Here is a 13,381-nt window from a genome sequence, read left to right as displayed (position 1 = left end):
AAAAAAAAAAAACAAAACCAAAAACAAAACAACAAACCAGATTATGTGCAAAGGGCTGGCTACAGCTTCTGTGGAGGACTGTCCTGAACTTTGTGCTCAAGGGAGGTGACAGCTGTCACCTTCTGCAAGCAAGGGGAGCAGGCCTACTGGGAAAATATCAAGGTTATTAAAGATCAAATGCTTGGAAGCTGGGGTGCTAAATTCTTCTGTGGATTTTCAAGAGACTCTTTGGCTTTCAAGAGTGCTGGCAGTGCTTGAACTCAGCATTTCTGTCGAAGCTGAAGCGGGTGGGCTCCACAGTGTAGTTTGCCCTGCTCTGTGTGCCCAGACCTCTGCCCAAGCTGCAGGTTTAGATGAGAACATGTGTGTGTGTGTGGTCCTTTTTATATGCCCAGGCAGGAAAGAGCCAGGGTGTGCTGTGATCTCATCCAAGGGATGAGATGATGCAGGACACTTGAGGCTGCACCATCTCCAGCTCTGGGACGCAGCCCGATTCCTGCACTGCAGAGCTGATCGTGGCATTCACACTGCACCACTGTGAGCCAGTGACTGCCAGGCACTCTTGAAGTCATGGTCCATTTATTCCTGCTTTTCCTATACATACTTAGACATCTCCTTCTTGGCTTCTGTGGTGGATTGCAGGGGGGAAGGGGCAACTGAAGGAATTTAACAACCACTCGCTTTGTTTTTCTGCAAATCTTTTCCAATACAACAAAAGGCGTGTTTTAATCAGTGCACAAAACTTCAACTATTAGGGCTCGGTGCATTAGTTTTGGGTGACTCAAAATATGGACAGGAGAGGGGGAATGACAGAGCATTCTGCCCTTCATTCTGCTGCCTTCTAGCCCTGAGTTTTATAGTGAATTAAGAAGCTCTGGCCCAGCCACCTAAAGCAATTAGGTCACTTTTCTTGTGCAGCAGCTCAGGGTGTGCACTTCTTATCAGAGATTCAATGAAGCAGATTTGTATTAGGTATTAAATGACAGCTGAGTGACAATAGTACTAGGAGTTAAGTGAAATTTTAAAATTCCCCAAATGGAAAAATGGCAACATTAAAAGCCTCATCTGAGACAATTATTCTTTTTTTTCCCTAGAATTATGGGAGACAGTTGGAAAGAATTTAAACAGAACTTTGTTGCTACAAGGAATGGATGCCAGAAACGGAAGGCAATCAGAATAGATCTTTATTTTCTGACAATAGCTGGGTTTGAAGCACTAGATGTGTTAAATAGTTTCAACTCAAACAGTAAAACTCAGTTATGAAACCATGTTCAAGAAATCTGAAAGGTATTACATTTGCACAAAGATGGAAAGTCTGGGAGATCTGAGGGTGGATTGCAAATGGTTTGAGGAGGCAATCCATATTTTGCCCTAAGTCTTGATGTCCTTCATGAAAAATCAGGCAGTAGTAACATTTCAAGGCCAAGAAAAAGACATCAGAGAAACAAACCTAATGGTTAAAAAGAGAAGTTTGGTAGCCCATACAGCAGCTCATGGATTGTGTCCTTGAGATGTTGATTTTTTTTGGGTTGAGAGAGACCTAGACAGGTTCAAATGTACTTCTATAGAGAAAAAACTGCTCTGATACTTCTTGTGCAAAACAAAAGTTGTTATAAAATTAGTGTCTCATTGCTAAGAAAAGGTTGGGCATTCTCTCAAGTAAGTTCAAAATACTGTAAGGAAAGATACTGGAGAAAATTAAAAAGGCAGAGTCCACACAAAAAGACCTCCATGTGTAAAGCTATTTATGTTATGAAAAACAAAGAAAAAAGCCAGGACAATCCCTTTGCTTTAGAGGAATAGTTGTGGTTCTTACAGATTCTGTTGTTTGGCAGGAATTTAATTTTGGCAAAGTGTATTCAGCATAAACCAAAAACACAAGAAGTGTTACTGTCTCTTTGGGACTCGGTGGACAGTGCTGCAGTGGAAGATTAGTGGGCTATCAAAACAAAGTGTGTTCAGTTTTAGTTGAAGGCAGGAGCACAAGCCAGCAAAGTGGGACCTTGGAAAGCAATTATAGGCTGTAAAAGCAAAGCCAAAAAAAAGTGTTTGTAGAAGTGAGTACGTACCCTTTTTATCAGAATATGTGGTATACAGCCAGGCAGGAGAGAGGTGTATTTTGTGGTATCAGGAAAAAAAATATCTAATTACTTGAGGATATTCAAGCAATATCCTCTTCTCAGAACAGGAAGCAAATAACAGAGAGAATATGGAGTTGTTTCCAAGGGATGCAGGAGCTCCCACTGAAAAAACATCTTTTGTCTCTGTCATTAGAAAAGGTCTCTTAAGCCAGAGGTGTCAGGAGGAGCTGGGTAAGACCTGCTGCTCTGTGGCCAGAAGGGGTTTGGAGCCTCACCCTCTGCTCACAGCAGGCTTGGGGACAGCTGCTCGCAGCCTCTCGCAGCACGTGAAGCCTCAGATGCTCTTTTCAAGCACATTCACATGCTCCCCACTTGTGAGAAGCACAGGTTTGTTTGTCTATCACAAGCCAGGAGTGTGAAAGTGTTGTAAATAACACTCTGCCATCTTGCCCACGCAGGGCCCTCCCTTCTCTGGGCAAAGACCTCCCAGTGTTGCCTCCTTCCCTGGAACTGCTATGTTGCCATCACCTCCTGCTGGAGTGCTGCTTGCACGTGGGCCCCAAAGGCAGGCCCCATGCTCAGACAGCCCTTGCAGTTATTGCAGGTGCCATGAGGCTTCAGCAAAGTCTCCTGGCAGCTTCTGAAGTGTCCAGAGTTGCCTGCCATGGGCTGAACAAACGAAAATGCAAACCCTCCCCACTGTAATATAGTGAAGCTCTTCAGTGATGCATGATATGTCAACAAAAAGGTTGAAGTCATTGCCAGTTTGTCTTTATTTACAGACAAGGATGGAAGGCAAGACTCCCTGCACTGCTTAAGCAGCTTCCTGCCCAAATTACCCACTGAATCAGCCACCTGACCATGCAAAGCTTTCTAGTAGCCAAGGGGTTAGAAACCCTGATAAAGAAGCTGCACTTCTGAGGTAATAAGTGACAAATCAGTTGTTCGCACCTCTTTGAGCTGAAGAGAAGCACAGTCTTCTTAACAGTGTGGTTAGCATTGGAGGTTGGTGTTGTACCCATCACAGGCGCTAAGAAAAAATGTTCAAATAAAGCAGAAGTCAGTGACCATGATCTACAGGGCTAGGAAAAGGTCATACAGTGACCTGAGAGAGGAGCAATAGCTGAAACCAACCAGAGAGTGTAGCTGGTATTGTGATGGACAGAAGAAGCCTGCCACAACTTACTTATCTGTGACCAGGAATGAAAATTACTCCTTACTATTTGAACACAAAGCTGGATGGCTGCTGGCATAAATTACTGTTTTTCCCAGAGATCATGAAATTAATCTTACTGACAGTATACACTACAAATGTTAGTTCCTGGGTACTTTTCCTCTTTGGTGACATCTTGTTGTCTAGTGAGTACAGAGATAAAGGTTTGGTGACACTTTGTTCAGTAATTCATTTTATCTTTTCAAAACAATTCAAGAATTTACATTGAATTTGCTGAGCAGGGAATTTGAAGGAATTAGTGTTTTCCATTTTCACCCAGGATCATCCAAGAAAATAAAATTCCATTTCTTACCCAAGGAGATGTACCAAACCCACAAGGGAATCCTAGATGTGAGGGAGAGGTTCTATGAGACTAGCACTCAAATACATTTCAGAAATTTCCTGGTCTGACTTTTCTGCTTTGCATGGGACTATTTCAATATTCACTGAGCCAAAAACTGGGGTGAATTGCCTGGCACTAATCTGGGAAGTGGGGTAATTGTAGCTATGTCATGAGCTGTGTTTTAGTTGTGAACACTTGAGTGAACACATTTCTTAAGGTTCATAGTCATTCCCTTCCTTTGCTTTAATTTTGACTAAAGATGCCCAGAACAAGTTAAAATATTTTGGTTTGAATTGAACTTTTTTTTTTAAGAAACTTGGTTTGGATCAGACAAAGGAAAGTACTTTTGTTCTGCATGTGGAAACAGATGGGTAAAATTGTTCATGCAACCCCAATACCAGCCGTTTTTCACTGGGGGTGAAAAAAAGAGAGAATGGGATTTATCTGTGTTCAGTGATCTTTCTGCAACTGCAAAATCCTTAGCTAGGGGTGACTTGCAGCAATCCATGGTGTTAAATATGTTTTAGGAGTCAGGTCTGTTCCAGTGGCCATCCATTTGTGTAGCAAGAAAACCAGCGAGCAAGGACAGAGGTTAGAGACCAATCTCACGTTTGGGTTTTATGCACTGCTCTCATTACTTCCTCGTGCCTGGCTGGCAGCCAGAAGGGACAGAGCTGTGCATGGGAGGTGCCATGGAAAGAGCAGGGCTCTTTAGCCCTGAGTCAGCCATCTGTGGATGTGGCACTGCTGCTTCTGCATCCTCACCAGCTCGGTGCAGTGCTGGGCTTGGTGAACTCGCCCTGCCCTGGCAGCAGCTGAGGGCACCCTGCCCTGCACCCTGCTGCACATCCCCAGACACCCACAGGAAGTCACAGCCTGAACAAATGCTCTCTGCAAACCAGATGTCTGCATTTAACAGACCTGTTAAAATTAAAGGAAGGCTTGGCTCTGTCTTTAGCTGTTCAGTATTGCTCAACAGTAATTTTAGACCTTTTCAATGTTATGAACAAAAGGTGTAACTGAGGAGAGTCTTTCTCAGAGAAGCACAGTGCTGAGGATGTAGTCTGAAAATGCAGCTTTAGTCCCAACACTGATGATGGAAGTATTTGGCTGTTTAGACAGTTATTTTCAGTTCTGTCTGTCAAAGGTACCTGGAAATTATTTGAAACGCTTCATAGCACAAGATGCAGAGCAGCTCACTGCACTTACACTGTCAGGGAGTTAATGTTTTAAAAACACTTATTTTTTGTTTTCTTTACCTCAGAAGAAATATATTCTCTTTTATCTAAACAGTAATAGATCTGACTACTTTGCTTGCAAAAGCTGCCTATAATGTAGTTGAGGAGTTTGCTACTCATCTTTTTTCATTTTCAAAATGAAATAAAGAAGAATTAATTGCTCAGCTGCTACTCTGACATCAAGGGAAACTAACTCAGAAATTATTGTGACTGAGCTTAGAAATGGGCTGAGTGCCTGCAAGGAGGCATAGGAAAGCTAAAAGCAGTATAATTTTGCTTTATGCAGTTCTCTTTTTGCTGCACTACTGCAGTACAGTGTTCTAGTTAAGGCTTGAGTGTCTCAAAGTTGTTTTTTCTTGCTCCTAAGGCTGTGAGAAGCTTTGGTGCATCTTAGACAAGGGTCAATGAATCTGATGTTTGTCATCCTCAAGCATGCTTCAGGTCTCATGGGCTGGGAAAATTAATTAAGAAAAAATTGCATACTCAAATCTCACTGATGTCCCAATAAAGCAAAAATGTTCAACAAATCCATAACAACTTTTAAAAGAAGAAAAGAACCCCAGAGTATAACTAGGTCAAGGAGAATGGTAGGACAGTGGGTTTATTTAGACTCCAAGTTTCAGTAGCTGAATCTGGTTTAAGTCAGGGAAGAGTCAAGTTGCTCTGGACATTTTGAAGATGAAAAAAACTCTTACTGTCACTGCCCACCTTGAAGAAAGCAGCACTTCATCAAACTTGTCTGTTCTAGGAGAAAGCTTGGAAGACCAGGCCAGTGGTCTGACTACCATAATTCATCCGTGCTGAGACTGAGCAGAATATTACAGGAAAGGCTGCAGGTCTGACTTGCCCCAACTTGCAGTGGGTAGAAATCTGGTATTCAAACACAGAATTACTTCTTTAGTGCACTGGTACACGGGGGGAAAAAAAAAAAAAAAAAAAAGCATCTCTAAATGCAGCTGAAAGAATGACTTCTCTCTGCAGCTCTATTCCAAGGCCCATGCTTTAGGGCTATTCCCCCCTTCAGAGAGATCCCTGCTGCCAAACTTGGAGCTGCTTTCCCAGAGCAACCACTGAAGATGCTGGGAAATATAGAAGCAGAGAAGTCACCGCTTTAGTCATAACCAAGCAAAAAATCCCATTTCTGTGTCATGACTGGGGGCCATCTGCAGCGCTCTTGGTGGGTTTTCTTTAAGGGCAAGGCATTTTAAGGGGAGGTAAAATTCAAGTGCTGTGCTATGGGTAATTTAAGGCAGGGCAACTTGTGTTCTGGAGACTTTCTGGTCACAGAGAAAGGCAAAAGTAAGCTGCTAGATCTGTTTTTAAAGCTACCCTTGGGAAATACAACAGTTTCATTTATAACCCATTTTTTGTTTTGTTAAAGAGGCCAGCCTTGAATTTTACTGCAATGCACCGCAGGTAGCAAACCTCCAGCATGGGAAATGTGAGCAACAAAATTAATTTCGTTTTCAAAGAACAGAAAGATCTAGAAAACGAAATAAAGGTTACTTGAGTTTCCTATGACCGCAGTCATGCCTTGCTTACAGTGTATCAGGAGAGGCAATTAAATCTGCAGGTTTTTTGGATGCACTCCTGATTCTCAGCCATTTTCTCTTTGAGGTTTTAACTGTGGTTTAACTGCTGTAGCTTTATCTGGAGCTAAGCAGCTTGCATCAATTTCAGGTGGCTGCTGCTTATTAAAAATTGAACTATACCTTTTCTCTGTTCTTAAGGGATGTAGCTGAGGTTCTGAGATCACATTTGTGAGGAAATACACACGGCAGTTACTGGACTGCACAAGGAAGAGTGGCATGGGCTGCGTTTGCAAAGCTAGAAGGACTTGAAATGAGAGCAGTGCTGGTTTTCCACCATTTTGTTAGCACAGAAAACCTGACTGAAATAGAAGTATTCTTGTTTGTACTGTTGCTGTTTCTAGCAATGAAATTAGGTACTCACCAGTAAGCTGCAACTCAGGCAAGAACTGTTCAGGCAGCCACAGACAATTCTGCTGTTCATGAATCTAATCAAAATCGTGTCACTTGCTCCCTTCCTCTCCTCACAATTTGCTTGTTGCCTTCTCACAAAACAAAATTTTCTTTTCAAAGACTGATTGTTAAATCATGGCTCATAGCAAAATGAAGACCTCATAGGAGTCTCTAAGTGCTACCACAGTACAAGTCATTATTTAAGTAAATTACTTTCCTCATCACTGGCTTTTTTCCTAGAGTTCTTGCTTTCCTACCATAGTGGTAATCAGGGACAAAATGTACAGAAAAGAGGTTTAGTGAAGATCAGGATAGAAAATCAAGAACAGTAGCCTAATTTATAATAGCCTGACAAAATATAAGTTCTAACATTAAAAAGTGGTAATAATTTTAAAATATTTTAAAATTTCCCTACTTATAGTAACACAAAAACACCCTTTCACATTTCAAGTGTGGATATTCATAAGTCAGCTAAATTGCTTCAAAGCCTCACCTCTTTAAGCTAATGAGCTGGCTTCACACTGAAGCATGGGGAAAGTATTAATACCTTTTGTTTTGCAAGGTTTGAGTGTACAGGTCATAATCTCCACCAAAAAGGCAGTAAAAGCAGATTGGGGAAGACAATGACTTGATTTAATTGAGATTATTGCCAAGTAAATGTGTGTCCAGCAGTTAGATACAGAGCTGTTTACTTTCTAGATGCTGATAATATAACTGGGTGTATGTGAGATTGATGATCCAGTTTGCAATTAATACCAAATGATGGCAACATGTAAAATTTGGGTTATGGGAGAAGTACAATTAATGCAGATGACCTGTTAGAGCTCTGCTTTTTTAATTAATTTGTTAGGGTGTTTCTGTTGCATTGCTCCCTCTGGCTAGATTCTGTTCTGTGCTTTTCTTGTGTGGTGAGGGCAGGAATCTGGATGTGATACAGTCAAATTGACAATAAGAGAGATAAGCAACAATATATAGAACAGAGTGACAATTTCCTGCATTCCATTCAATTTATTGAAGGCTTTCTAATATGATAGAAAGATTGTTTCTCTCTTCAGGATAAATGCAAGAGGACTGCAGACCTATAGTGTATAGTTTAGCTTTTCCCATTCTTTTGGTTCTTTAACTGGTTTTTACTGCAGCAGCTTTTGTGATGACTTATTGCATTAACAAGAGTAAAAATGAACCTTTTTGTCATTGCAGCACCACCACCTCCACCCACAGTTTTTTCACAGACTTTTTGGAAAGAAATTTACAGCCTGCTTTATATGCACAATTAATAGTAACACATTCTCCTATGTTTTTATAGTCAAAGGAAAGGAATAAAATTCAATAGGACTTTTTTCTTCTGTATACATTTCCTGTACACTTACCTAAAACCAATTTTACAGCTAAGCTAAGCCTCCAGTTCCATATCTTAAATTTCATGTCTTCATTATGAATGCAAACAGTTACTGAAATCTCTCTGAATACATAAAAAAATTTCTAAATGCAATTCACTTTCTAATCACTGAGATTTCCTTCATCTGACTCCTCCTCATTTTTCATCTCTAAGGAAACAAGCATTCATTTTGCCATGAAAATAGGCTCTTGGTTTCTTGAGAGTTGACTAGTTCCCACTACAAATACTTTTTTCACCCCTTGCCTTAATTTATTGTCTAAGCCATCTGCTAGTGACATCAATGGTGATGTTCCAGAGGATTTTGATTGGAGGTGCAGGAGACAAGGCAGCAGGAGGCAGAGGTGGACTGTCCTCAAAGAAGATGAGTGATTTCCCAGTGAAGTAGAAGGAAGGAAAGCACAGAACATATTGGGGAGAAGTTGAACTGCTCCTACATAAAAAGATATTTTAAGCTCATGTCAGCTGTTAGAAATCCATATACAGAAAACTCAGTTTCAGGGACTGCTTTCATCATGCTAACACTATGCAAAACTGATCTTAAAAATATTAACAATAATTTATTCTCAGTAAACATAAGACTTTTCCTTTCAGGCACCCTGGCCTTAAATCCCCTTTCATGTTAGTTGGCTCTGATCCTTGGTTCTATTTTTCTGTCCCATGTTCCTCTCTCCCTATGACTGTTTGCTTCCAAACAAGTTCCCCTGCTACACATCCTTCCCAAACTAGCCTTCAATATCTTTGGAGAATTCTCCCCATGGTGCACTGGATGTCTCTAGAAGCTGAGTTTCATGAACCATACCTCAGTGCATTGTTCTCTACTTTGCAATATGGAATGTAGTGATAAGCCTTTGAACATGAGAAGCTGGAAAGTGTAAAGGTAAAAGATGCCTATGGGCAAGCAAAGATGTCTGTTTGCTCCAGGCACCATGACAGCATTGTTAGCCACCTTTCATCTGCAGAGCTTCTGGCAAAACAGTTTGATGATATTGTTGGAAGTATTCTGCTCACCTTCACTGCACACTGTGATGAGAAATAAATACAGAAACAATAAACGGCACAGTGAATGTTCATACACAAGTCACTCTGTTCTGAGGACATCATTTCATCCATTTTAAGTTGTGAGGGGAGGAAGAAGGACAAGGTAGCTGCAAATTCCAACGTATTTGACTGGTATTGGTGTGTAATGAACTAGTTGGCCCAAGTGTCAATGTTTGTAAAATGATCAAGAGAGGAGATGATTGCCTGTGTAGCCACGAGAAATTCAGATGATGAGACACAGATATTTAACAGAGACAAAAATATTGACTGTTTCTTTCTCTCCTCTGCCACAAGGGCTCAGGAGGAGTAGGATTTTCCCCTGCAGCATGCAGTTATATCACCAGTGCTTCTACTACAACTATAGCTGATCCTCCTTTGTGTTGCTAAAACAAGAAGACAGCACCCTTCAGTTACCACTCATAGGCTTCTCTGACCACCTTTAAAACAAAAAGAGGATCTATTTAGTAGGCCTGATCAACTAAAGGGCATCTTTCAAGCTTAAAAAAATTATTCTAAAAAATATTGAATATTTGTAATGCTTTTTCATAGCTGTTATTGAAAAGCTAAGTTTTGACACAGCTGTCTTTGTTCCAGTTGACAGTTTTACTGCTGTTGGTAGTGCTTCTAATTAATGCCTTGTGTTTTATCATATCCTTTGTGTTAATGCCCTTAAGAATTAAATTAAATGAGCCGCACTGCACTATTGTGTAATAGGCCATGAAAGGGCTAGACATGACATATCTGGAGTGGGAGGAGACACTGTGTATTCACACCCAGAGCATCTCCAGTAGCTAAGGAAGGGAATATAATCTTTATCAGGAAATTCATACCTGATAAGGAAGCTTCATCACCTGTCAGTGAGTTGTATCTGGAGTCACACAGAGACAGGTCTGATATCTCTTGACTCTGTTGAAATGGTAGGCCAAGTCTTCATGTGAAGTGAGAGGGTGTTGGCCCAGTGAAGTCAGTTAATTTGTGTCTGTTTTCATAAAGTGAAATTCTAGTTAACTGGCCACTGGAGTTGGTTTGATTTTTAAAAGCAGAAACTAAAATTGGTAACAGGTTCCTCTGCTTGTGTACTGACTGATAACACACACAACTAGTGTCCAAGCATGTAGTGTTTGAGATGTTTATCTCTGTTTACAGAAAAGGCTTAAAGTCTACAGCAAGCCACCAGTTGTTTAAATAGATTGGGTTTATCTGTGCACTGCTGACAGCAGTTGAACAGACAAATAAGGCTTTTTTTTTTTTTTTTAATATGCTACAATAAAGTAACTTGCTTAAAGGAGGATGATGACGAAGAAAATACAATTGAAGCAATGGTAAATAACCCTTGAGTATGTCAGGACAAGGACCCTTCCAACCCAGACCATTGCATGACTCTACCCTGCTAACTCCTGTTATTAGCAAAGGATATTTCTGTTCTACAGTAGTGATGAAAGGCATGAATTCTCAGAGTAGGTGAAAGTGATTCTGCCCTGGTAACAAATTGACAGCCACCCAGTGAAACAGGGAGTAACTGTGATTGACATATAACTGGAAGCAGCAGGATTTTGAGTGACATAAATGTGTATGATCTTATAGGACTGCAATGTGGGTGGATTAACAGACACAGACATGTAGAAGTGAAAAGCAGTTTCTTGATGCTGCACAGGATGCAAGTTTGAACACAAAGCTCTTCAGGAAGTGCCCTGAAATTCATACTTGTCTTGTCTTTGTCTATCTTTCTTCAAGACAATATAACAACAAGAAGAAAAGCTGACAAAAAAAACCAAAAAAGAATAGCCCACATCCTTGTCTGCTCCTTTGTGTCACAACGTAGAAAGAGCATATCAGAGAAATCCAAATTCTTTCACACTGGCACAACTTTAAAGTCTTGGTAGTTTAATTCATGTAAGCATCTAAAAGTTTGGCTGATCTCTGTTTTGCCCCTTCCTCTTAGTCTTGAAAAAGTAGCCCAGAATTACTGGGGGAAGAGGGGGATTCGTTCCAGCATTAATGTGTTTTGTTTCACACTGAAAAGAAAACAAAGAACTTCAAAATAAAAAATGAGTGGAAAACCTGACAAATCATTCTTGAGTCTCTGAAATTATTTGTTTAGGTTTCATTCCAAATTAAGACAATGGCTTGCTATTTTGTTTTGTTTCTAAATGAGAATCAGGCTACCCTTGACAGGCATATTATTCCAATGGCCATGCTCTATCCTGTCAGGATCTGCTGGAAGAAAAAAAAACCAAAGGAGGCTGCAACTTTTATGATAGGCTAAAAAAGATAAATTAACAATGTTTGGGATTGAAATCACTTTGTATTTTAAGGTCTGTCTTAGTGCAGAGTATTTGTAGTTAAAACAATCTGAAGAACTGATATAATTAGAAAATGATAGGTAGTAAATATTGTTAGTTAATATTTTGCCCAATGTCTACATTTTTCATTTTCATTTTTGTAGCTGCTTAATAGACTTTAAGTCCAAACTTCTGGCTATTCCCTCTGACCTGATGAATTCTTAGAAGTCCGCAAAAGAATTCTTAGAGGTTTTAAAGTATGCAGAAGCTGCAAAGCCAGCTATAAAAGTAAACAAGGAAAATCAATACCAGTGATAACTCCCATGTTCAGAAGGACATCTTCCTGCAATTTCAGTTCTCCTCTCCAAAGCTGCCAGGAGCTGTGGACTCCGCTGTCATCCATCACGTAGCATTGCCTGCACTGAGACTGATGCACTGGGCAGCAACTGAACTGTTTGAGTTCAGCACTGTTGTTTGTTTTGCTTAAACTTGTATGTGTCTATGGAAAGTCTCTTTTTAGAGTTACCTGGTCACTGTTTGCGTTTCTTTCTCCTTCCAGCACTTTCCTAGCATTAATTCTGTTCTTCTGCCTGAAGCCTTCCTATTTGTCCGCTGTATCTCGTCTCACCCCCAACAGTCATGAGAAGAAAAAGTGCAAAATCAGTTTTCTGTACATATCTGTGTTCCCTATAAATCCAGGTGGCAGACCAGGTGTGTTCTGAGATGTCTGCTATCAGTAAAATAGCTACGAGCCTGTGAACAATAATTCCCTATCTGTGGCAAAATAGCCTTCTCTTCTGCTCCAGTATTCCAGTTCAGTGTGGAGGCTATTTTCAGAGCTCCTAAGGAGGTATTTTAGAATTTACACAAAAGGAGAAATGAGAGTGTTAGATTCAAATGAGAAAAATTTGCCATGATGAACAGAGAGACCCTCAAGCCATTTACTTTTGAAGGTTCCAGCAAGAAAGCAAAGGCATTTTCCAGACAGTAAGGAAAAGGGCTGATCTGCTTCAAAATTCAGCATCTGCATGGGTGTTGTTGTGTAGGTCCAGCACTCTGTGGTTGGAATGTATTCCTTCAAAGCTTAATGTCTAAGCTGATATATTTTTTGTGTGTGTGCTTTTTTTTTTTTTTTTTTTGCCTTTCTCAACTTGTCTTCTGAGACCTGCAGTGGTGAAGTGGGGGAGGTGGGAGATTTTATACTAAATTAATTAACATCTCTGAAATATTTAAAAATATGAATTTCACAGCTTGGTGTTGGTAGTTTAGAAAACTTTATGATTTTGCTCACTCATGCTCTGCATTGCTTGTATATGACTTTCCCAGTAAAATATGCTTAGGACTTCTTTTCATTCATTAAGCATAAAGAAAAAATTTAAACATCATTACAGAAGTAAAAACAGCTAATTTGTCACCCTACCAGGTATTTAAAGATACAATGTTGTGTTAGCAATTTGTCCAAAATGTTCTTCCTATAAGGTCCTGTTGTAATAATCTCTTCTGTTGAACACTTTTCCTACTCTGGTTTCTTTTCCTCTTTAATATTCCACCTTTTCCTTTGTTCATAATATTTAGTCTAATAATAAATAGTGTTATTCTCCAGTTGTCCACATTACAAAACATCAGCTCAGTGTTGCACAGAGATGAAAAGGTCAAAGGGAATGTTAAGAGTTACTAAGAAAAGAATAGTATAGAAACTGTCATCGTACCAAATTCCCGGTACATTTCCAACCTCGACAATTGCAAAGAACTAGAAAGACTACAGAGAAGCAGTGCAAGTGTGATTTAAGGTATAGGGTGGTTTA

General features: G+C 40.1%; 1 protein-coding gene across 6 annotated transcripts in view; it reads left to right on the top strand.

The window, feature by feature from the left end:
• Positions 1–13,381, top strand: part of GRAP2 (GRB2 related adaptor protein 2) — a 99,029-nt gene that overhangs the window by 27,020 nt on the left and 58,628 nt on the right. Inside the window, exon 3 of one of the 6 annotated variants that reach the window (XR_010362399.1) lies at positions 5,857–6,943. The exons of 3 other annotated variants lie outside the window; for them this stretch is intronic. The gene's annotated coding sequence lies outside the window, so the exon portion shown is untranslated. Of the gene's footprint in view, positions 1–1,094; positions 1,169–5,623; positions 5,701–5,856; positions 6,944–13,381 lie in introns of those variants that run through there. 2 more of the 6 variants (XR_010362402.1, XR_010362401.1) reach the window with 2 other exon arrangements.

This window comes from Passer domesticus, chromosome 5 (genome assembly GCF_036417665.1).
Source record: "Passer domesticus isolate bPasDom1 chromosome 5, bPasDom1.hap1, whole genome shotgun sequence".
In the NCBI taxonomy this organism is placed as follows: Eukaryota; Metazoa; Chordata; class Aves; order Passeriformes; family Passeridae; genus Passer; species Passer domesticus.
The sequence above is the reverse complement of the archived record's forward strand: the minus strand, read 5'-3'. Positions and strand labels throughout refer to the sequence as shown.